Source organism: Chaetodon trifascialis, chromosome 5 (genome assembly GCF_039877785.1).
Source record: "Chaetodon trifascialis isolate fChaTrf1 chromosome 5, fChaTrf1.hap1, whole genome shotgun sequence".
NCBI lineage: Eukaryota > Metazoa > Chordata > Actinopteri > Chaetodontiformes > Chaetodontidae > Chaetodon > Chaetodon trifascialis.
In genome coordinates this window covers 14,206,595-14,232,465 of record NC_092060.1, presented here as the reverse complement: position 1 = coordinate 14,232,465, position 25,871 = coordinate 14,206,595, and the positions used below count along the sequence as shown (strand labels likewise).

At 41.8% G+C, this 25,871-nt stretch overlaps 1 pseudogene; it reads right to left on the bottom strand.

Annotated features, from left to right (window-relative positions):
- Positions 1–1,702: 1,702 nt before the first annotated feature.
- Positions 1,703–22,883, bottom strand: LOC139330938 (E3 ubiquitin-protein ligase TRIM35-like; annotated as a pseudogene).
- Positions 22,884–25,871: the final 2,988 nt, after the last annotated feature.

Genomic DNA, 25,871 nt, shown 5'->3' with positions numbered 1-25,871 from the left:
CTGAGTGAATTTGAGGATTGTGTTGTTGGTTTCTGCACCACTTTAATTCTCAGCTTTCATTCGCTGTTAGTGGTGAATGTCGCAGAATTTTACGCTAGGTAATTGGATGTGTCTTGTTGAAATGCACGGCGGGAGTTGAAAGTTTCATGGACAGAAGCTCATACTTTTTGTTAAAGAACCAGATTTACAGACATAATTGTTTGCCTTTCGTGCTGATGATGTGCTGTGTTCCAACCCTGAGTCACTTAACAATGGGAATTTTTTCCACAGCAAGGTGTGCCCAAATTACCTCTGCCTACTTCAATACTGATACCACTAAAGCTGATGAATCCTCATATTATTGACTGGCCTTATTATCTTATGTTCTATAAATCCTGGCCATGCTTCCACTGTGCCCTCCTCTACCAGCCCTTATTGCACAAGACCTTTCACTCTGAAGACAGATGTTCCTGCCCTTTAAGTAACCCACCGCACACAACAAGGACAGGAATTGTCATTTTGAAGGCAGATTTTGTCGACAGTGACACCAGGGATCTCATTTTCAAACCAGTGAACCAGAGAAACCAAAAAGTCAGCCAGAAACATCCCCCTCAGGGATTAGGGATTCAGTGTCTCACTCAAGAACCCGACAGCAGCTTGAGCCTGGACCCTTTGATTTAACAACAGGCTCTCGCTGCAGCTCCTGCTGCCACCCTGCTCCTGCTCCTGCTGCTGCTGCTGCTGCTGCTTTTAAAGGGACATCATAATCCTGTACATTCTGCAACAAGGGTAGAATAACCGAAATCCAGACAGCGACGAACAGTTGCATGTTGACTTGCAATGTGTTAAATGGAGATGTAGAAGTGTGAATTAATCAGTCTGAAGATGCATCAGCCTCTCCAGAAACTGGCAACCTGCTTTGCCAGACCACATGGCAGATGCAAAGTCAGAGGATACTAACTGGCTCCTGCCAACAGTGCCCATTATCTGCTGGGCGTGCATGCAGGGCACAAGGTTAAACTAACAGTCCTGCTTGTCCCAGATCAAGCCTTGCTGACTAAACACACCAACGCACACACAAACACAGGCACAAATGGCTGACACAGCGACACGGCAGTATAGCATACTGTTTATATACATGTTCCTGTAGAAAGCATGATTGAGATGAATTCCAGTGTGTGGAGGGGTTGTATTGGTGACAATTTGCATCAAAGTGAAGGCAGAGAATGATGCAAATTGTATGCATGTATGCTCTAGACCTGCGAGCATGAGCGACAGAGAGAGAAAGAAGGAGGGAGTCATTGCTTGCATGTAAACAACTCTATTAGCGAGCTGTCCTTGGATGATCGAGAGAGCCACGGCCTCCATGGGACGTCTTTCTCCAGTGTTCTGCCTAACCACCTTCCTTTTCTTTCCTTCCTCATTCAGGCAGCACAAGATGGCACATAATGGAATACTTAACATACTGTGAGGGCCTTTATTGTTTTCCCTGTCAGCTCTCATGCATCCACTATCAGTCAGTGCAATGCAGTGATAAAGTGTTGCTAGCCCTCTGTTCAGATGTCCATTTGACATTTCACATTTCCCCTCCATTATTTTAATATTCAATCCCTGCCTCATAATCCCATTACTGTCAAAAGCCTGCTTTGTGTCCCTCAGTGTCTCATGTTCTCATTTTTCTCTTTGACAATGAGCCGGCACTGAAATGAGACTCATTCTGGGCTCAGGAGTGAAGGGTGAAGATGAAGAGTGGTGGGGGAGACAAGAAGCGGGGGCAGAGAAACACATCGGACTAAAGAAGAAAGAGGAGTGTGGCACAGCACAAGGGAGAACAAAAAGAAAGAACTGAGACATGAGGGGTTTGGAGTTTGAAAGGAAGTGGAAGGAAAATAGAAGCAAGCAGAAGGTTGAGAAATTCTAAATAAAATTCAGAAGGAAAATAGATGAATAAGGGGAGACAGAGGAGGAGGCAGGAGTGGTTCAGGTGTTTTTAGTCATGCAAGGGAATAAATATGTGTCTGTGCTCATTCATTATCTACTTTTCTCTGTGCAAAGCTGCTCAGAGGGATGCAAGCAGGTTAGGGGTAAAAAAAGGTGAGAACATTGCATGGATAGAGAGAACCAGGTACAACTAGTGGGCTCTGAGGAGAAAATTTAAAGATTTGTTTACTTAAAAAATGTGTACCTGCATAAGACCACTCCATCCCTAAAGCCTGGAAGAGACAAAAACGATGACAAAAAGAAAAAAAAACGTCTCACAGCAGTTTATGTATTATCTATTATTACTACAGTCTTCCATTGCAGAAAAAAAGCAGCACATCACTTTCCTCTAATTCTTTCATCCCGAGAATAACACAAGAAGCAACAAAAAACACATCTAGCATTCTCTGTGCCACTGGAGCGTTTCCTCTTAGCCCACACCGAGACAGAGGTTAGGTTTCTGAATCAAAGATTTATTGAAAATAGAAGAAACTACAAGTGAGAGTCTTCTCCACAACAGCAATCCATAACATCAGAGAGATTACATTTAAAGCATCATAATACATGAGGGGTGCCGCCCACCCATCACTGACAGCAGTGGGTATACTCCAGAAATGTAACACTGATGCATATTACAAGAAAAAGTCACAAACTATTTACTGATATGGCTAGCTTCAGTGTTAAACTGATGCTGGGGATCTTCAAAAACAGCCCATGAAGCATGTAATCTATAGAATGAACACGCTCTCTGACAGCTCCAGCACAGCTGATACAACCACCACTATGTCTGCACTCACTTCTCTTCAGCCAGTTGGTTTACAGAGCCTCTATAGTGCCACCGCTCCATAGTGCTCAAAGCATATTGTCGGCTCCAAGCGTCACCTTCAGGTGCTCCACAGTCTTATTAGTTCACATAAGACCTCCTCTAATCTCTTACTCCCCTGCAGCTTGCACATGTTCAGCACTACTTCATCATCCAAAGGAGTCGACAGAAAGAAGGCTAATAGTGTTGGAAATCTTCTCCTCTCATCAGCATATCTGTGATGAGGCAGAGTAGACAGGAATGCAAACGTTTAACCTTGGAGCTGTCTTTGGTTAACATATTGCACCATTACCGCCTCCCACTGCAGTACACTAAAAGTCACATAATACAGGGTGGTGTGTGCGTCCAGGTGTGGTTACCTCCAGTTTCAAACCCTTTATACCTGACTGTGATGCTTCACTCTGCTATCTGCTTGTTTGCAGCAGAAAACATCTTCAACAGAGGAAATCTCTTATGCATACACCAGCTGCAACTGTGTTATCTTCAGCACTACCTCTGAGACACTGCCTATTAACCGTACATCCAACCAACATAAACAGAGCTTGTCCATACACACACAGCTGTTCAGATGCACAGCCTAAGGCAGAGGCAGGGAAACAGACAGAAGCATGCTCTCATGAGAAACGAGTTATGTTATCTCCGTTATCTTCCTCCCCAGCTGGGCCCAGCGAGACACAAAGACGCTGTCGCAACGATCAATGCATTTCCACAATTCACAGATCTGATGGAGTGGGTGTCAAACTCTGTAACTTACTTTTCACACCCCACTCCCCAATGCACGCACACACAAACACCTCCCCACACAGCCCCCAGAGCAATTCAATCAAAAGCCATTATCGGAGTTATGAGGAAGGTCACAAACATCAAAGGTCAAAGCTGCTACTGGATGTGTTGGGAGGAAACTTTATTATGTCATTATGCTGCTTGGCAGGTTTTATTTGCCAGCGATGAAGCTCGCGTTGTGACACAAGAACGTATCTCACTCAGGGGGGAAGAACGGTGGCTTAAGACCTGAAGGTGTGTCTTGCATGCCAAGTATCTCATATACTGTACTAATTTCTAAAAGTTTCTGTGAGGAAGCTCTTTTAATAAGCAATTATTCATTTTAGTCATTTTCCAAGAAAAATGACCAAACATTCTCTAATTCCAGCGTTTCAGGTGTGTAGCTTTGCTGCTTAGCTTTGTCTTATATGAAGGTAAATGAAATATGCTTGGACGCTGTGACGTTACCATGAGCTCAGAGATATTGTGGTGGCTATTTTTCACTACTTTCTGAAATAGCAGTGAGAAAAAAACAGCTGATTAATTGTTGCTGAATTGTATCATATTGTGAGAGCATGATCATACTGCATTTCACCGTACTGAAAAGCTGACAAAATGTAAAAGTTATTGCAGTTTAGTCCAACTTTCCACAGCCTGTCCATTGTTCCTGTGGGTAATAATGATGCTGTATTTATCCAGTTAATTGCTGAGGTCTGGAAACTCCTCCACATCACTATAAACAACGAACATAAGAAGTCAGATGATCAGACAGGCTTTTTTTCACTCATACTAGGGCCAATTTCTCTATGCAGCCTGAACACGCGTTAGCTAAACCTCTTTGGAAGAGAAAACTAGCAAAGGCAAAGCAGGAAAGTTGAATCAATTTCAGTCACTTTATATGCATAGAAAATTCCACATGTGACTGTTTGACACACAATTATACCACACTGGTTAAGGACTGACACTCATGTTCCAAAGGAAAACAAATAATTCCTACAAACCGCACACTGCACTGTAATGTTTCCTTTACCAAAGAAAAGAAAGTAAACAATGGAATATAAACACAATATAAGAATGAGTAATTTAAGAGACTGATAGATAAATATACTAGTTTGTTAACAGTTTTTGATCACCAGTTTCAACCAGGTTGCCCAGCTCTGAATGCATGAACGGGTGGGGTTTACTCATATCAGGGTATGAACTCTTCTTCTTTCTCTGCAGAGCGTTTCCCATGTGATTTTACCTTTTTTACCATTCCCAACGTCAGCAAAGACAAACACGGTCTTGTAATGAAAAAGAGAAAAACTGCGCAGATTCTCAGTGACAGGCGATGTCAGGTTCAGTTTCAAGGCTGTGTGTGTGTGTGTGTGTGTGTGTGTGTGTGTGTGTGTGTGTGTGTGTGTGTCTGCGCAAGGTGTTTTAAGCCTTCAACATCTGTCTGTCTGTGTTTGTGTATATGTGGGTGTGTGTGGGTGGGGTTGGGGGGCTTGTGTGCTTTGGATCCTAACAGAATGGTGGAGAACTATGGGACTGCTGTTTCCTGCTCTTTATGAGTTTCATGATTAAAGGCCTGTAGCAGTAAAGACTCTTTTAATCTCTGTCTCTGTCTGTTTGGCTTCTATGGTTTTCTCTAGAGCTTCCTCTCTCCCTCGTCCAACATGAGCCTGGACAAAAGCCTCTTTCAAGCAGCCGAACTCGGGAGTCTGCTCCATCCCAAAAGACCACCTCTTTTTAACTCCCATTTACAAGACAAACACTATCAGAAATGTAATACATTATGAAATAGTAAAGGCTTATTTATATACTATGATATCAGGATTTAACTGCTGAAGACAGAGAGGAGAGTGGGGAAATAGAGAGATGCCTCAGTGCTGAGAGGAGGAGAAATAAATTGCATCAGGGCCAGGCACATGTGTAGTTAAAGAACGGTATCTCCCACTTAGGTAATTGAATTTCCCAGAAACGCTCTGTCCCAAGTGGAGAGTAAAAGACAATCCTGTGATTAAGCTGAATGTGAGTGTGGAAGAACAGAAAATAAATTGTAATTACCAAGCACATTAGATTTAATTTGAATGGTGTGCAGAATTCCCATGTTTCCTAAAGCCGAGCTGTGGCTTGATTGAGACGAACACCTGAAATCATTGTAATGGAAACATCTGTCTCCACTCAGAGTGAAGGACTCAACTTCTGAGTACAACCCTGTATCCTTCCATCTATTCTATAACATGTTAACACTGTAAGTGGTAAATACAAATAAAGAATGTAACTGTAAAATGCATTAAAAAAAGACCAAAAAGACCAGATTGAATATATATGTATATAAAAAGTTGCCTTTAGAATATAGTACAACTTTCTAATCTGAGCAACTCAAATGACTTGTTCACCAACTTGGGTTTCCTGCAGCAATTCGGAGGCATCCTGCCTTGCATGAAATAAAGTGCACCTAAATCATTACATTTTTATGAAAACAAGCAGCAGTGCTACATCACACGGCAAAGGCCAAGCATTTAGCTAGAAGGGCACTCAGAGAGCGCAGACCTCTGCCAAAGCCAATAGTCCACTCCTCTATGATGAACCACAGCAGACACTCTTCTATCAGGTTGCTCAGCATTGGCTGTAATGACACTAAAAAAAAGATGTACAAAGTACAAACGTCACAGTCAGTATTATTGCTTGTTCTCATGAAGCATTAAATTCAAACCATTTTCTTGAGTATCTCTGGTGCTGAACTCTTACTGCTGTAATGCAGGTCACACACCAGGCTGACCTGATGATCATCTGCTGGACACGTTTTGCACTGAGTTGAAGTTATTTGAAAGTCAGATTAAAGTACTTATTGTCCAGCTGGACAAGCAGGATGGTCAGACCGACCTTGAGACAGCATAAGAACAACAATCTCCTATGTGAAGTGCTGCTGATCCAAATGCTCACTCATCCCGTCATATCATGCTAATTCCACCTTTGCAGATAACAGCAGCTATTCAAACAGCCACATGAAATCATTTTCAGGCAAACACTGGCTCTGACAAAAAATGATCTATGCTGTTGTTTTTTCTGATATGGAAAGCTTCCATGGTGGAGTAAATATTGAAATAGATGTTTTTGCTTCGAGTCACAAAATTGTGCGTTACTTTTGTTCTGTCAAGTCAGAAGACAACAGGTGAGGAGCGCCTGCAACGTCTGCTCACGCCTGCACATTTCTCAACTCACTGTGGACTTTCTGTCTTTGATTAAGCTGCCAAGATGCTGAAAGCAAAGCGTTTGGGCACTGCCTGCAGGGGGAACCGAACAAGGATAACGTGATAGGTCTTGGTCTCTGTGGTGTTCAAGCTCTTCAATTATTTATCTACTTATTTATTTATTTGTAGGTAATTCTACGTCTCAGTATTGACACCTCATTACGAGATGGCAGCTTTTTGGATCCCAGCTGCTGCTGCTTGTAATGGTAAACAAAACATAGTCTTGTATTTATATATGTGTGGCTGAATTTTGCTGGAAATATGTCACCCATTTTCAATGCACGGCTAATAAGCCAAGCCTGATCCAATTATCGGCGCAGCAACATAAACAGCTATGTTGGCAGGAAGAAAACAGCACTCACAAAGCCTCGCTCTGTCTATACCACACGCACACACACTGGAAGATTTTATACCTGCTGTTTGTTTTATTCCAAATTAGCAGCTATACTGTATCGCTACAGTGTTGAACCTGCCCCGCGGTTCACTGTCTGAGCTCAACGCAGGATCTCTCAACAACATTCATTTTGTGCGCGTTGGCCGTGTGTAATTAAGTTGTCAGAATTTGGTTTTATTGTTTTCTACCACAGTAAAGGATCATCTGAGAAATACAAGGAAATGGCACTGCAACAATAAAACATGAAAGAATATAGGCATCATGGCATGTGTGTTATTCTCTGACTTATAAATGAGTGTTCATGAAGGTGAATCCGCATCTACGTTCAGCAGAGGAGGAGAATGTGCTCTAATGAGCGCCTACAGCAGCGACCTACCACTTTCTTCATAATAAGTGTGCAAGCTGGAAAGAGCTGCCAGTTTTGTATTGTGAGGTCTGTGAGAGCAGGAGTGACTGTCACGTGAACTGTCAAAGCAAAACAAAATCCCCTCGCAGCCCTCACTCATCACTAACAGTATTTAATTCAATACTAATAATTAAAAGATGTCACACTGAGGTTTCAGTCAGAGCCAGTCAGATTATGTTCACACTGAGCAAAGTTTGCTTGGAAGTGTGCCAACACTGTCATCAACACGTCCTTCCACATGGACACAAGCTTTGTTTTTTGGGCTGTGACTAACATGTGATTTCATTATTGAAAATCTGGCGATTAATGCAGTATCTTGATTAATCAATTGTTTATTATGCACAATGTCAGAAAAGAGTGAGACATTCCCATTTGAATTCTTCACAGCCCAAGGTGATGTAGTCAGCCTGTTTGTTTAATCCAAGCAATGTGAAAACCTACAACATGTATACTCTCAGTTTATGATCATATTTTTTCATGTAGTCATTTTCTTTCCATCAATCAATTAAATGACTAGCTGTTGCAGCTCTATTTTTTCAAACATCCTTTCAGTTTTTCATTAAGTGAATGCACAAGCGGTCTGAACACCATTTCTCCCACAGCTCAAGGGTCGACTGAGACTCTTAAACATCTCCAACCCATTTTCTTCAATCTCTCTGTATTATCATTAATGTCAATAATGTTCAGGCAGAAACCAAGGTACCAACCCATTCTGATAGGTGTGTTTCAAACTAACGAGTCCAGGGTGTCTAAAAGCACCCACAGCCATTAGACAGGCTCTTTGGACAAATGGCACCAAAATTATCTCTGACAGCTGAAGGAAACTGACACTGAAAGGTAGATGAGAGTTTGCTTGTTACTTTAAAAACTGATGAACTCTCAAATCGGCCCCGTTGGCATTGCTGGCACTAAAATGCTTCTTGGCAGCCAGAAAACATTTCTGCAACTTGACAGAAGCCATATAAAAAGGACAGGCAGATGACTGTTTTAACAGACGAGCCGCTGACTTTACTGTCATTTTGTTTTTCCTCTTTCCCATTCACATAAATGAGCCGTCAGATGGCACCTCTACAGGCTGCCAGGGATGAGTATATATGACATAGGTATTTGCTGGATTATAAGTCTTTGTCTGGATCAAGTATATTGCTTTGCAGCAGTGCTGACTTTGCAAACTAAGTATATTGCCTCCACACATGCCTGGCATAATCTAGTACCCCTTAAAGCCCATTCAACACACAGTTATTTCCTATTATAAGCATTTTTTGCTTTCAGAAAGCCAAACTGCTCGGGTGGTGGTGAGAATATGAATCTCACTAAAAGAAGAACTGAATTAACAACAGCTAGTGAAAAATTAAGGAAGTTACAGAAAAAAAAACAATGTCAGCCATTTCATACCATAGCAGTGAGGAATTATATAAGAGTGATGCTTTTTCTTGCAAATGTCGAGCCATATGAGAGGGATGCCTGCTTGGAAGTCGATAAATAAATATAAGTAAGGATATATAATATGGACTCGTTTATGAAACAATGCACACTTGCGTTATCGTTTGTATACACTTAGACAAAAGCATATGTTGCAGTGCCACCAATGCACGATGTTAAGGAGCATCAATGAGGAGAGATTCATAAATGAATAAATAAACACTTTGACACTGCTGACTTATTCATGCGGAGCTTTCAGTCGCTGAAATACACTCTGGGTTTTCACATGCCACTGAGGATCTTTGAAAGCCAAATGTGCAAATCAAATAGCTGCATGAAAAATGAATCTCTGTGTCTTTCTCCCTCGCCAAGAATAACACCAAGTGCAAGTGTGATTGAAGAACACACACATTACATTCAGCTTTCAGAAGCTTTATTTTCTCTTTCAAAGTGACAGCAGGCCATTAAAATTAGTTTTCAACTACCCTTAAATGTGTTTAATTGATAAGTATGTACGGTAATGAGGCAAGAGTGAATCATATAGTCACTTAGCCCATGCAATGTTCACACAACCAATTAAGACTTCTCTAGACTTCATGCTACATGAGCAGGCATTGTTTATAATGTCATGTTTGTTATGAAATCAAAACAGGCACATTACAGTTACCAGGGGAAAAGCAGTTTCAGGTTTGTCATGTTTTTCAGGGCTTAATCACAGTTTCACACTAAATGATCCATCAATAAGAACAAGGAAACAGCCAAGAGAAAAATGGGCTCAATTGTTCACTAACAGTTGCAGTTTGCTGTGTGTATATTAGCTCTATTGGATCAGCTGGAGAAAATATTCCTTGTTGCTTTGCTTTTTCCCAGCAAAGAAAGCAGCTTTCTGTAGGAGTGTTGAACTCGTTTTACCCTGTAGTGCCAGATAAACCTACCGATTGGTCTCAGACAGTTAGAGCACTTGAGCCTGAATGTCGCTTGTGCATACATTTTAGACTTTTTCCTTTGATTCCAACTGTAGCCGCTGCAGCACTTTTTGACCCGCAGAAAAATGGAAGAAGCCATACGGAGCTTGAAAGTCAGGCATGTAAATCAAAGAGCAAGTAAGCAAAAACGACATTTTGATGACAAAATAAAACATAAAGAAAATGCACAGAAAAAACATCGTGGGAAAAAACATAAAAACACTGTAAGAAGCTACACACACATACACACCCACACACACTACCCTGTGCTGTGTGTGTGTGTGTGTGTGTGTGTACTGTATATATGTATATATTCTCACTGACAACATAAAATGTCAATGTATGTATGTGCACGTGCTTAGTACTGGCATATGTACAGTATGTACAAGTGGAGTATTGAATTTTGAATGCAGAGCATTTGCTCTCACTCAAAACAAACAGACAAGCACAATTATGAAAAATACATAAAGTGGGAGAACTCGACACAAACTACATTCCCGTTTCAAAAAAAGAAAAAAGAAAAAAATGTTTCTGCCTCTAATCACAACAGGGAGTCAACTCTAAAGGAAATGAGTGTGAGAGGAAAAACTTCTGCTTCCAGCTGTTTTATCTTTAATTGCTAGGTTATGTCTCCTGCAGTAAGAGGAAATGAATATAAATACATAGATAATAATAATAATAATCATCATCATCATCATCATCATCTATCTTTATTGTACACTCACATGGAAATTCATCTTCGGCTTCAAACCAAAGCACATGGTGTGACACTGAGGAGCTTCCTCTACCACTGCCATAGATTAGAATACATGAGATGAAAAAATAAATAAATAAGCCTGTAATGATAAACAATTTGGGTGAAATGTGCTGAAATAATGACTATGAATAAACCTTTTAGATAGACATCATAAAAACAAAAGCAGTCACTAATATCTAATAAAGAGTCATTTGTTTAGTAAGATGATGAAGGACGGGATGAAAGATTGCTTAAAGATGTCTCAGATTCATTAAGTTGAGGGCGTGAACGGATCTGAATTATTGATGCTGCTTTCCTCCTGGTTTGTGTTGTGTACAGCTCCACCAGGAGGATACGGGTTCATGTAATGCTTCATTAGGGAGAAGTACCTTCAGGTCACATCTGGCAGTAACCTGGAGCCAAAATGGGAGGTGAATGGTAAGAAGATGTTGTCAGCAGTATTTTGTATAAACTCATGATTCAAGACTGTTATGAGGTGAAAAAGGGAAGCGTTAACATCACGTTTCAACAATGCAAATGCACTTATTAAAGTTTTCACATCTGCGATGTTTACCACAGTTCCTCTCCCATCTGAAAGCTCTGCAGAGCACACGACATTTAGACTGTTCCTGCAATTTAGAATTAGATCGAGATCAAACTGCAGCATGATTCCCAAAACAACCACGTTCAACAGTCAACAATCACTTTATACACCTCGCGGGCCCACACAAAGCGAACTGAGGAAGAAAGCACCACATTTTGCCAACACGGAGCACAAGTTAAAAAGAGCACATCATAAAAAAAGTCCAGCAGTCAGCATATTCTGATGATTAGAAGGGTGCTTTGCCACTGATGTGAATGTTAAAGAAAGCCTTACAAAGCTTCCGCACGCATAAGGGAGTGTAGCAGTTTAAGTTGGTTGGGGAAGGATAATTAATAGGAGAGCAAACAGTAGCAGCTCAGTGCTGGTCCTCTCGTTCTGCTCCATTAGAGGGAGAGAGCATCATTGGCCTAATGTGGCCAGAACCAGCTGTACAAGAAGAAAGAGCTGTCTGGAGTCCAAGTGGACACACTAATGAGCTGCTTTTAAAGACACAACCCTGCAACCAGCCAACAGGCTGAGGCTCCAGGGAATAACACACACATGTAAACAGGCACACACACACACAAGCGCACGTACAGTATGCACACGTACACACAAATCGGTCAACTTGTTACCCTAAACTAAGGCTATCTCCTCTACTAATGAGAGGAGAAGAGGGACCATGATGCAAGAAGGCAGGCAGATAATTGTGTGAGTGGATGGAAAATACTTTGAGAAAGAAAATGCAGGTAAAGTAAAAGGAGGGTGAAGGCTGCTGGGTTGGAACAGATGAGAACACACTTCCTGCCCCCTCCCCCAAAAAATATCACAACGCAATGGCACAGCAGATCACATGACTCTGTGAGCTGCCACACATTTGTCTCACCCTCCCCTGAGACTGATTTAGATTATTCTGCTGAGAGCCACTGCTGATGATGATGGGAGAATGAGACTGTTGAAAAACCAAGGACACTCACAGATAAGCACACACGCACGCACACAAACAAACACACCCACAAACATGCACTGACACCCACCCACACGTTCAAGGGCAAAGTGATCCATTGCAAATGACATTGCCTCATATGCTAGGACCTCTACGGTCTCAACAATCCGTTTAAGCCGCTCTCTCGGTGGAAAACCAACATTTTCTACTGAGTTACAGCAGCGGTCATTTGCCATTTGTGCTCTTCCCCAACAAACTTTTCTTGTATTGCTGGTGATCCTTTACAAATTAACTGGAACTTTATTTGGTTTCTGTTTTTCAGGTTCCAATACAAATGCAACTTATACAAGACTGTAATCCATGTGTGGTCATAGAGGGCCGTATGATGAAACGTGATGCTCTGAGTTTGTCATGCTGTTTACACCATGGCAGCGAGCGTGTTAAGTGTATTAGGCTACGGTGGGAACTATTGTAAATCAATGAGTGTTTTATGTATTAGCTGCAAACAAAAACAATATAGTAAAATTAGAAACCTGCTGCCGAGCACTTGCGACCTGTCATTGCATTGTTCATTTAATGAGCAGTAAATATCAACAAGGTAACAGAGCCGGCAACACTTTAAACCAAATGTTTGGTTTTTGCCCTCCTGTGTGCAGAAGTCTCCACCACCACTAAGTCCAGCGCGCTGGCAGATCTGTCATAACAACGCCATAAGAAACAACCTGGCTTGTCTTGGTATGAAATGAATTCATTTTTTTAGACCACATATCACAACTTGGAAAATGAGGCTCACAGGGGTGAGCTAGCTGGTTTCACACTTCAGTTGATTCCTTCATTGGGGGCTGCCTGTAATGAGCAGGGCTAATGTCAGCTCCATATGTGGCTTCAGCACTCACAGTCGCTCGGGCTTCTCAGTGCAAACTTTATGGGGAAATACAATACAAACATTATGATTTTATCTGTTACCCAGCAGTGGTTTGTATCTTCCAAGTTATCCTTTGATATAGCACAGGTGTTTACTGTGTGAGAACATCCATGCCCAGGGCGAACCCAAGGTGAGGAAGCCAACAGTAAGGTCCAGTATTTCCTCAAACTGTGCCCAGCTCTTCAGAAACAGAACCACAAACATGAATTAAACAGTCATAACAAATCATGAAGTACAAATTAAATGCAATTTACATGACACAAACATCTTGTTGTGAGACACTTTGTCTTCGCAGCTGTGGTTTTTATCTTGCCAAAAAACCAAAATCTTCTCATTAAAAGACTGACTCAACTTTATACCTTCAATACAGTTTTTTAAATAGCAGACTTACAAACATCAGGAACAAAAAGATGCAGAAAAACTACTCCATGCATTTGTTATTTCTAGGCTGGATTACTGCCCTTCCTTATTATTAGGCTGCCCAAACAAGTCTCTAAACACTCCTCAGTTGATCCAGAATGCTGGGGCACGAGTACTGACAAGAACTAGACTAAAAGATCATATTTCTCCCAGATTAGCCTCTCTGCACTGACTTCCAGAGTACTATTCAAAATCCTTCCCCTCACCTACAAAGCCATCTATGGTCAGGCAAAATCATATCTTAAAGAGCTCCCTACTAGTCCACTAGCACACTGTGTTCACTAAACGGAAGCTAAGATGTGGTTCAGAAAGCAGAATGGGAGCCAGAGCCTTCAGGTATCAAGCTCCTCTCCTGTGGAACTCCAGTTTGGGTTCAGGAGGCAGACAGCCTCTCTGCATTTAAGAAAAGGCTGAAAATGTTCCTTCGATACAGCTTATGGTCAGGGCTGGCTCAGGTGAGCCCTGAACCATCCCATGATGCACTGAGCTCCTCTCTCCTCTCCCTCCTCATCTGTGTGCATTCGTATCCGTCAGTGCATGTTACTAACTCGATGTCCTCTCTCTTCTGTAGTTCTGTCTCTCTGTACGTCTGTCATTATAATCAGCATTATTTTACATGTGGACATGTGCACTGTGGTTCTTTATGTTCTCTCTCCTCCTGCTCTCTCTCTCTCTGTCTCTTTGAACCCAGCCTGTCGAGGCAGATGGTGTCTGCTGGAGGTTTCTGTCTGTAAAAAAGAAGTTTTTCTTTGCCACTGTCACCATGTGCTTGCTCATTGTGGGAATTATTGGACCTCTGTAAATAATAATAGGAGGAGCACAGACTACTCCTGCTATAAATCAATGAAGAAACCCACATAAATGCTACTCCTTAGGGAATATCTTTCTTTCTTTTCTGTCTGCTTCCCTAACTTGCCAGTGGGTGTTACAAGTTCTGAGCACACAAAGTTGTCTTCTCTGTAAATAATATGAACAACTTCAGCTTCTTTGCATTTAACATCTACTGATGTTAGATTTGGTTAGGATGGATGGAAGTTCCCACACTTGGCTGTAGCTGCACCATGCAGGCGATGCTCATTGATGGTGGTCTATTTTCTGCAGATTTGGTGGTTAAAAAAAAGTACAGGGGGTGAATCCCAGAATGCAAAAAGCTGTTCTCACACCTTCCTCTTGACAAGTACAATTCTGAAGTACTTTACATACAGGAAACATTCATCTTAGTTATAACAAATCCCCACACTCTCTAGTCATTTCACAGCACTTATATGCTCCTTAAACACTGACTCATTTCTGAATATTGCTGTGACAGGCTGTCTTGTCACAGTCATTTATTCATAGATGACTAGACTGGTACCTCAGGACAGTTCAATGACCTCGAATTTATGTTGTCATAGTCACAGCAGCGTCAGCCTGAGGGGAAATTCCACAAGAGTATTAACTAATTCAAGGGTAGAAACAGAGTAAGAAAGGTCATGTGACATCACTGTCTCGCTGTGAGAGAAACAAAGAGCAGAGCCCTGAGGTAAACAGTGATGGTCCCAGTAGCTGGCCCAGACAGATGGCTTAAGTCAGAGCGGTTTACTGTAGATGGACTGAGGCTGTTGGAGGCGGACGGACTGCGATAGGGCTTTGAATCTGCCTGTTGGTGTAGTACCACAATCATTCAGGTCATTATTCTAAGTTAAATACTAATAATATTAATAATAATAATAATTCAGACAGGTCACAGTCTGCAGCAGCAACAATGAGATTACAGTGTCAGAGATGTTAGTTAAAATGATGACACAGGCAAGATCGCTCAGGGAGGCACACCCGACATTAAAAGAAAGCGTTTTCAAGCTCTACAAGCTTTCAAAAGGAATCAGATTGTTTTTACTGACGAACCAGCATCTCTCCCACTACCACTTGCACTCTTAGCGCTGCGTGCTGATTATCTGGGAGTTTGCCCTTGGCCCTTCAAATAATCTCTATTTACGGAACAGATGAACACTGATCAGATCATTAGTTACAATAGCACGCAGTTAACTAATGTTAGTTTTAAAAAACTGCTGCCTTTTGAGATAAAGGGGGGTGTGCACTCCTGAACAAAACAATGATTAAACAAACCATTAAACTCTGAGCTTGGCTCGAAGTCTCTGGTGCACCTCTTATAATAATATGGTAGACAGCAAAGTGGGAACTAAGGACACCAAGTACTGTCTTTGTTTGTATCTGTTTTACTCCTGTTATCTTGACATTACAACTTAAAGGCACCGTGTGGAGTTCACACTGTCAGAAACAACCCAAAACTCCACACTACACTGTGTGCATCCTCGAGGCCAAACAAAGGAGGTGAATGTATTTCCTACCTCAGGCTTTATTTGACATGTTTCAAAATACTGGTTTCCTCAGGTTGTGGGTTTCTTATTCTCCTCATTAAAGGCACATAGCCACCACTAAAAGTATCAATCCACTATCACGTCACACCAAAGATATACAAACACTGCTCTACAGCACTATTAGTCGTCCAAAGCCCCACAAGTGACCTTTAATTAGTTTTAGGTAATTAAACTTTGTATTCTTGAAATAACAATTTAATCATCTTGTTACCTTAACATAACAAATAGTTTTTCTTGAGATCGTGACTTTATTGGGGATTAATTGTGGCTGCAATCTCAGTGTCAAATGTTGATTAACGTAAAATTGAATGCGATGGTCAATTCTGATCTCTCTGTCATTTCCACTTTAATCTGTCTACAGTGTAACTCCACTATCAGGTCTACTGCAATCGCCTTTCATGAAGGTAACCGCAATTAGGCTGAAGTTGTGACCTTGAAAAGCCATTAATTTTTTTTTTTTATCTTGAGATAACAAGATAATTAAGTCAGGATCTTAAGATTAAAGGAGTTACAAAGCATGGGAACAATGGGTGTGCACAGGACTGCTGAGGTCACACATGCTTGGCTTTAACGAGACTTTGCCGTCTCACAGCTTGTTAAATGGTTAGCTTTTCATGCCACTGATCATCTGTAATCTCACTAAAGATCATTTACCTAATTTAAGCCATGTAATGTTTTCACGATACAGCATGAATGAGAGGATTAAATTCTGATGCAGCGATGATCAAAGAATGAGTCAAAAAATGACGAGCAAACACATAAAGAATAAAATATCAAAATATCAAAAACATCTTCTTTTAATGGAAGGTAATGCACGTCATCAACCAGCCTTTCTGGTCACGTTATCTGATTGGCTCAGTCGTTTAAGAGGGGGTCACACCACAAGTAGTCCCTCAAAATGGGCTGTTAATTGGCTCCTAAAGCTGATTCATCTTCTGAGAGGAAGTTTAGCCAGCGTTTGTCAGTCTACAGTATGCAGAGTGTCACACACTGTGAAACCAGACCTCCTGCTGTTCTCACAAAGGGGGGGGGGGGGGGGGGGGGGGGCAACATTGTTTAGTGTAGGTTCAAAAAGACCCTCAAATCTGGGATCTGGGACCCAGGATCCCTGGAGTCCAAGGTTCTGTACTAACATGCCTGCTTTGTGTCTGTCTGTCTAATGTGCTTCTCTTTGACTGGTTGGACTCCCAAAGGCTATTTTCAAACTTATTCCCATGACAGCCGAGTCCTTGATATGCCTGGGCAAAGGCCTATACGACAAGACATCTTGTATTGTCTGTTAATGTGGACAGCATGGATTGTCTCTTGTTTTCAAAGGACAGTGCCCTGAGCCATATGCTTTTATCGCTTTAGTGAAGCACAATTGGTTTAACCTACAATAGGAACACACACACACACACACACACACACACACACACACACACACATGCACGCACGCACAAACTGCATGATTGTTCTTTCTGACTTTCTGGGATTTGGTGGATAACTGAGAAGGTGTATGGAGAGTCATTACATTCAAAACCCAACCCAAACTGCACAGCACCACTCCAGTTACCGACCAGCCGGGTAGCACGCGTGTCCTCTTTGACATTGCATGTTACCCAGCTCAGAAAGCGCCTACTGGACAAAAATTCAATCACTATTAAAACCGAAGTAGAGCGAGAAAGACCACAACAAACTTTGGAAACAACGTAAAATCTGAGGTGGAGGAAATTGGTATCATTAATATTTAAGTGTACCCTGGTCTGTGTCAGGGGTGGGCAGTATACCACTTTGGTCACCATCGCCGGTGTCTCGTTCTGCCATGACATGGATTTTGATACCGTCATTACCGTGACAAATGGCTGCAATAACGTGAAAGCTAGAGGATAGAAGGCTGTGCACCTACAAGCTTCAAAATGTTTTTCAAGTTCATTTTTGTATAGCCTTACATAGCCAGACCTAATGTTATCTCCACATACTGCAACACAAGCTCAGCTGGTGTTGTTGTTCCAGGAAAGCTCCCTCTGCTGCATCAGTGTGTGTGTGTGTGTGTGTGTGTGTGTGTGTGTGTGTGTGTGTGTGTGTGTGTGTGTGTGTGTGTGTGTGTGTGTGTGTGTGTGTGTGTGTCTGTTACTGTGTATGTAAATGTACTTGATAGACATGCCCTGTGGTGCACTGACTGTTGCACTTATAAAATATACTTTGGGTTTTCTGCCAAATAAAAGCTGTTGAGATGCCTAATCCCACCCCTTGTCTAACTCTGAGAATGAATCACATTACGTTTACTACTTAACCTACATTATGGGGCAGTTACTCCTTCCAAAACACACGTAGGCTTATATTTTCATTCTGATAGACGGTATTAGACACATGGTTCATCCAATCACCTACCAAGTACCAAGGGGAAGGTCAGTCACATTCACAGCTTCCCACATTGTGCCCTCTGGTTGTTGAATTAAAGTGAGCAAATAACACGTCCGTAGCGGTCAAGTGTTACATGTTTTGTTATGTTTTTAATGTGTTTTGTTGTGCTTGTGAATTCTATGCGCGAACCACATTTCACTCACTAAATAGGATAATGAGTTAATTTGCATTTAACTGAACAGAAGTAATTTGAACAGAATTTAATTGAATTAATTAAATTCTGAATTGATTTGACACACAGCTGCACTAGAAAAGATGACAACAAACCAGGCAGCACTATTATCAGAAAATCAACAAGAAAGACAAAATCATGATCGATGTGCAGGGAAAAATATAGATAGAAATAATGTGCGTACATGTCAGTCAGACATCGTTATCCAGCATATAATAAGAGATATTTTCTCATCATGACCACCTGATTATGAAGTTGGCACCTTTTTAGCATTCGGGACAATCAACAAACTTCTATTCATGTAAAAGAACTAAATGAATCAATTCATAAAACTCAAATTTAATATGCCACTTTTGGACCTTTTGCAGTGAAAATGTCAACTTCAGAATAATTAATAATGAACTGGTCAGTAACTACAGGCACAAACAACTTCCGATGGCAGTTCCCATCACACATTTAGCAGCATTAAGACCTGGAGTACGAGAGCTCTAGTTTGCCATTAAATAATATTGGTGAAAAATGTCCTTTGGAGATGAAGGGGAAATAAATGGGCTTTTTGAAGTGCATAATTACATTATATGAAAAGAGCTGAAAATCAGCAAGTCCCTCATGCTCAGTATCTCTTCCACAGATGCCCGTCTTTACATTTTGGAGTTTGTATGCTGTCACGTCTCATTGTCAAGTCAGTCAATATGTCATTATGTACAGTACTGCTGGAGGCCATGTCAGTTCAGTGTAGGGTTAATGTGGACATTAACTGTCTCAGATCTCATTCTGTTTTCATTGCTCAGTCACTCATGAAATCCAATAGATGCACAGAACTGCCACCAGCCCATGTAACACCCGACCCTTGAAAATGATGTGGAGGATGAGGAAGAGCGACAATAAATCTGCAGCACAAATTTGAATGCTGAAGGAGACTATCTTGCACTGAGATGTCTGTGTGCATGTGTGTGCGGTATGCGCTGTATGTATGGGCTATAGAGTATTATTGACCGTAGGGAAGAGAAGGGATCAAAGGGTTAATTGACTGTTAAGCCTCCATGCTGTAGAGATCAAAGACTTTCAAGTCTTATGATCACAATCAGCACCTTCTCCATGCAAGCCTAGATCCTCTCGGCAAGGTCACAGCTGATAGAACTTGTTAGGATTTCTGTATGTCCTTTCACTGTAGTTATAACAAGGAGCCAAACTAAGAGTGGCAATAAAAAAACACTGATATCATTCTAAGGCAAAATATGATATATTGACTTTCATTGTACACACATCGGAAAGAAGGAAAACTAAATTGGTTACAGAAATATTCCATTGTTCTTCAATGATACCAATGTCAGCCAAAACACCATTATACTGCACGTCAGGGAGAGTTATGAAACTTTATCCAGAAGCTTCCGGCCTTCAAGTGAACACATCTGCGACTGACTGTTCACACTTCGACATCTGTTTTGAAGTTCATATGGACCTATGCTGTTTTCTGCATTGATGAATTTATTGAGGAGACCGTCTAATTGTAATGGAATGAGTAATGCGGTATGTTCCTCGTATTTGTTTTGTAATTTAATTGAAAAACGGGTAAACAAGGGAGCGGTTTGCTTTAAAAGGAGCTTTACCCCACACTCCATTTGTGCATGGTCACTGAAAAGATTACATCCATTACCTCAGCTGCAATTACTCATGCTTTCCAAAAAAAGATTAATGGATAAATAAAATCAAGACAGCATGCATTTGTGATGAATAAGATTGTGAGTGAAAGTATATGCATCCACCTCTTTGATTGCTTTTGATCTGATGATAATATATCTATAAAGGTGCACGCTTCTCCATGGTTTATTTTAATGTTTTGCTCCCCAGGAACAATAACACTTTATCAACTCTTAATATTACTACATAAAAACTTTTTACTCTATCATTTTTTAGGTTTATCATCATAATAAAGAAATTCATATCATAAGTGATTTCATTGCAGTATTGACGATGTTAACCCGTTTTGTCTATTTTCTGTGTAATTACTTCAAAAAAATTAATCAATTACAGTACTCTGTGATTATTAAAAAGCCTACTGTGTCATTTATTTCAACAGACAGAGGATTTACACCAAGTTGTCATTCCTCTATTCTTCAACATATTCATATTCATCCACTGGACCTGCATATTTGTCCCAGGAGAGTATTTCTTGATGCCACATGAATATTAAAAAATAGGCTTTTCAGGCTGTATTTTTAAGTGTTACAGATCATTTTTCTATTCTTCTGCTAAATCTGACTTACTTTTTCCCATCAGGTTTGCTTGTGCTCTGTTCTGATTCAGCAAGCACTTTAAGCTGCACAAACTTGTATCGTCTTGATGAACACCACCTCAACACTTGCAGGTGTGCGTTTGTGAGATTTGGCTGTTAGCAGAATCAAGGTCTCCAAAATTGCTACATCGGACTGCCTGTTGTGCTCCTTTAGTGAACAAGATTCATTTACAAAAATGAAGAGTGAAAAGAAGAGCTTTACAGTGAGGACCTGATCCTGCTGTTGGAAATGAGCAGATGGAAACAGAAGAAACCGCAGTGGCAGTGGTGAGAAAATTAGAAAATATTACTACAGCTGTCAACAGCTGTGCTGCGACAGAGTTAAAGGACAGCTGTGACAGGAAGTTAAAAAAGAGTAAGAAAAAAATGGCTAAAGAGGCGATCAAATCAACCCGATACCAAAGAGACTCCAAGTTCTTGGAGGAAGCTCCATCAACTTTACCAAATGTATTTTGTAGAGTTTTAGACCATCTTGGAGCTGAGTGTTACACCACAATTTCTAACAAAATAGCCTCAATTTCATTTCCTGTGTCACAACCTGGTACCAGTGCATGCAGTGATGGTTACTAGGCTGCAAACACGTTCACTGACAAGAATGGACATCACCTGTCCCATTTTGTTTGTCTTAAACAGTTTGACGTAACTCCATAGATAATACAGGCAATTCCTGACACTAATTACTGAAAACATAGGCTTGCCTGGAAAGAGTGGCTGACACTCCCAACAAACCCATCATTGTTGCAGGTCTGAACCGTCTGAAAGGTTGAGAACCCTGACGACATCTATCTGCTCTATTCCACTGCCACAGAGACCATCACTGGCAGTATCTTTAGCAGGAGGTCATCCCCAGTGTTAATGAATGGAAACAGCCTGTGAGTGAAAGTGTGTGCGAAGGTGTGTGTGTGTGTGTGTTCGTATCAGGATCATACTTCCTGACTTTGTCTTTCCCTGGGAGAACAGTGGGTGGAGCTGGTAGTGACCATGCAGAGTGTTCACCTTTTTAGAACCGTATTCTCCAGAATCTCGACTGTGGACAGACTCTGTTAACACACGCAGCGCCCAGCCTGCGCTGTCTCCAACCTTGACATCCCAGCTGCGAGCCCCTGAGTGAAAGACCTTCAAGCCCCAAAACACAGAAGTGATCTTTGATCCTCTCTGGGTTTTCAGGAAGCTGCTGTCTCTCCTCACATCTCACACCGGTCACATGTTCAGACACGATGAGACGTAGACCAGCGGTGTTTGGGTCCATAATCACAGGAGCGTAGGAAGCCATCTCCTTCATCTTGTCCCAGATGTTGAAGGTGAGGTTGCCCAGGTGCTGGGCCACATGTCTCAGAGCTCCTGAGAGCAGCTGTGGATCGTCCTGCAGGGAGTGCTACTGAGCTCTTTCCAATGCAGCCTTGTAGTTGTGCAGGAATGAGACGTCTTCAGCTTTCAACTCCTCCTCTGTGGCTCTGATTGTATCTGAAAAAACTTCTATCTCTCTGCTTAAAGCCTTCATCCCTTTCATCATCCAACCATTCTGCTCCTCTTCCTCCCTCAGGGCAGCCATCTCGGCCTCCTCTTCCTCCTCTAGAAACTGATGGAGCTTCTTAGATTGCGTCTCCTCTCTGTGCGTCTCCTCTGCGTGTGTCGGGCCTGGACCTTTATGTGTTCTGCTGTTTGATCAAGCATCAATTTAACTTTCTCAAGAAGCCCCAGTTTGTCCTTTAAGAGCTTCAGAGATCTCTGGAGCTCCTCCCTGTCATCCTGTGCAGCTTCATATACAGGGCTGATTCTGCGCTTGCTGTGTATTTTTGAATCCCTGCATATGTGACACACTGGCTGCTCGTGGTCCAGACAGAGTTTGAGTTTGTCAAACTGAGGACTGCACAGAGCCGCTGAATCTCTGCTGTAAGAAGGCCTCAAACAAATTCTTTAATGCAAAGTTTAAAGTCAGTTCCTCTGAAAATCTTCTCTTACAAAGTGGGCAGTCACGTGTTTGCCTCTGGATTCTCAAAGATTTCACAACACGCAGGGCAGCAGAGATTCTTCTCTGACAGAGAAGCCATTTTCTCTCTGACTGAAGCTGAAAACACAGCAGACAAAGAGTACAGTCAGTCATGGCTCCACTCCCTCCTCTTGTAAATTCACTGAAATGTATTTTCAGTTTCACTTCCGTTCTCCTTTTTAACTGACATTTGGTGTGTTGTCTGTCAGCAGGGTTGAAGTAACAGCGCTCTGAGGAAATTGAGAGTTTGGTGTGAAGGTGAATCATTTTTTGTCTCTCTTTAGTGAGGAAGAATAACTTTTCCTGGTTTGTCTCAGGTGAGTCAGGTGAGGGGTGGAGCTTTGCCAGACGTGCTCAGCTTAATGCCAAAGCTTTAGATATAACACAGCGGTGTGTTTCACTCCAGAGTTTATCTGTCATTAATACATTAGCTATAATTTCTTTGAATGAATCACACCATTGTGTGGAGCTTCTCTGTTTGTGGTGAGCCTCCTTTGAGTTACCAAAAGGTCTGGTCCTGACTGGCAGTTTGACATGTGCAAAGAAAAATAAGAAACCCTTGCTGGCTGTCATGCTACCAAACCTCTGTCACGTTTATTGATTTTTTTAAAATCTGCCCACACAACCTGCTCAAATACCTTGGTGACACTGTGTTCTTTGCTGATGTTTTCTTTTTACCATGCTGTGTCATTGTTAACATGCTGTGGATTTGTAGCTTAGCGCTCCCAGTGTAGCCAGTCGGGGAACGTCAAATGAGACACAGCTCAGTTCCAGGCATGTGTTGTGGAGACGAGGACCTTTTTAAACCTGGCAGTCTGGAAGTCTGACAGACGCTCGCCCTGCATGGATGTCGAGGTTGATGCCCTCCTCACTGGAGACAGGAGACAGACGTTTTTTTGGCAGTTGGAGGTTGTCATCAAAGCGACAGACTGTGCCGCTGTTAAAGAGAGACTTGTGCTGTTTGGATAAGGACAGTTCATGGACCACCTCAGGGCCAGCTTTTCTGTGTGTGCAAGCTTGGAAGTGCTTGCTTCTGACATGAGCCAGTTGGTCAAAGAGGTGTTGCAGAGAGGGATTAGAAGTTCTGGTGCTTCCTGGCTTGTCTGGCCCTGGTCTTGCCACTGGTTTGGAGCAGGCTTTGACTATCTGACAGGGGTGCGAGAACAGCAGGGAGGCGTTGCTGAGAGAAAATGTGAGTATATATGGAGGCCATCATCTGACTATCCAGTCTGGGTCGGAGGGCTGCTGACAAGCTGATGCCTTTGTGCCTTCCTATATTTTGGAAGCTCAGAGACCTGGATCCTTGGCTGGTTTGTGACATCCATCTGCTGAGCCTTTAGCACTGCCAGCCTTAACTCTGCTGGGGTTCACAAGAAGACAAAACTGTATCATGGCAAGAATGTTTGTCATCTAAAGCTTGTCCATTTACTTATGACCAAAATTATGCCTACAGCTGCATGAGGATCACCTGCTTTGTGTCAGCTGCGCCTCCTGTTTTTTTTTCCGTGTTAGATTACCAGTGACAGGTCAAATCAGCTTTCGTTAATTAATGATAATTCTGCAAGTAATTAAATTAAACTTGTCTGTTGTTGGGTTAAAGTGTTCTGTACTCGGCCAAAGATCATTTGTGAGGGAAAACCTCCACTCTGTAACACTGCTGTACAATCATGAGCGGACTGAATATTTTCTTGGGCCAAACAAATTCCAACAGAGTGATACGTCTTCTCTCTCTAGCAGATCTTGTCACAACAGTTTCAGGGGTCACATTCTCCCAGTTAAAATTCTATTTATATCACATTAATAATTGAAACATAGAAAATTCATATTTTTTCAATCTAAAGAACCCTTTATTACTGACTTCCCAACCTTTGCTTACGACTGGAAGGTGAGAAAGCTTTGAAGCTTTATTTTAATAAAGGAGGAAGTGATGGAGTGAGTCATCAGATTGTTGATATTTCCTGATGTAAATGCAGGGAATATCTCCTCATTTCCCCCCACTAGCGTTTTTTTGTACACGGTTGTGGCTCTATAAATGGGAAACAAAGTGGCTCAGAGCCACAGAACACTATTCCAGTCAATTAGCAAAGGCGGGGTTCACACTTTTGCGCAGGACAAGGGGAAGGGGAGAGGAGATGGGGTAGTGGGAGGGATGCTAATCTGGTATGCTAATGTGCAATCGCGTTGTGAAGAAGGAGAGATGTCAACATTAAGAATCTTTCTCCAGATTGACTCACCCCCCCTTTAATGACTTTATTAGCACTTTTAACAGTGGAATTGATGTCTTTAAGGAAGGTTGACTAATTAACATTTGATAATTGACTTAGTGACATTTCTGCAAACTTGACAGCTTGTTTGAAACCTATGGGGATTTTTCACACAAGTGGCTAATTACTCATCTTTAAAGCATTAATAAATGGTTTATGAGCCATTAATAAAGTTTCTACTTCAGGCATTTTTGAGAGCCTCTATCTGGCAGGATCTTGCTTATGTTGCAGGATTCTCCACTTTCGCTTCCAGTTGAAACAGTAGTGTAGCGTGACAGCAAAACGCATGTTAACGCTGCACTTCTGTGACTGCTGTAGCACATCTGCATGTGGGAGGCTCAGTGATGTGTAAGCGTGAATGTAGGTACCAGTGCATTTGTAATCCAGAGGTCTGCCAGAAGTGCAGGAGCGAGAGGGAATTACCATCTGTTAGTCCTCTGCCAACATCCAACGCAGTACTAACCGTCTTCTTCATGCATAATTACCCACACACACTCCGTGAGGCTGATTCTTCTTCATGAGATTGCCTCAATCGTTGCCTCAGCTCACTCCTAAAGCCTGATTTAGCAGCAGATTACAGAGTTGGATTAACACAGTCGAGCATCAGGAATTGCTTTCAAAAGCAGACCCCAGGTCAGTGCCGAGCTGTTTCCCCTGAAGGATCAGGTCTGGATTCAGTAAGGCTACACTAAGCTCTGCTGTGAGATGAATTACAATGGGCACATTGTGAATGTCAGTTCCTTCACATGCATGGTCCTCTTCATGTTTTAAGTCATTTCCATCAT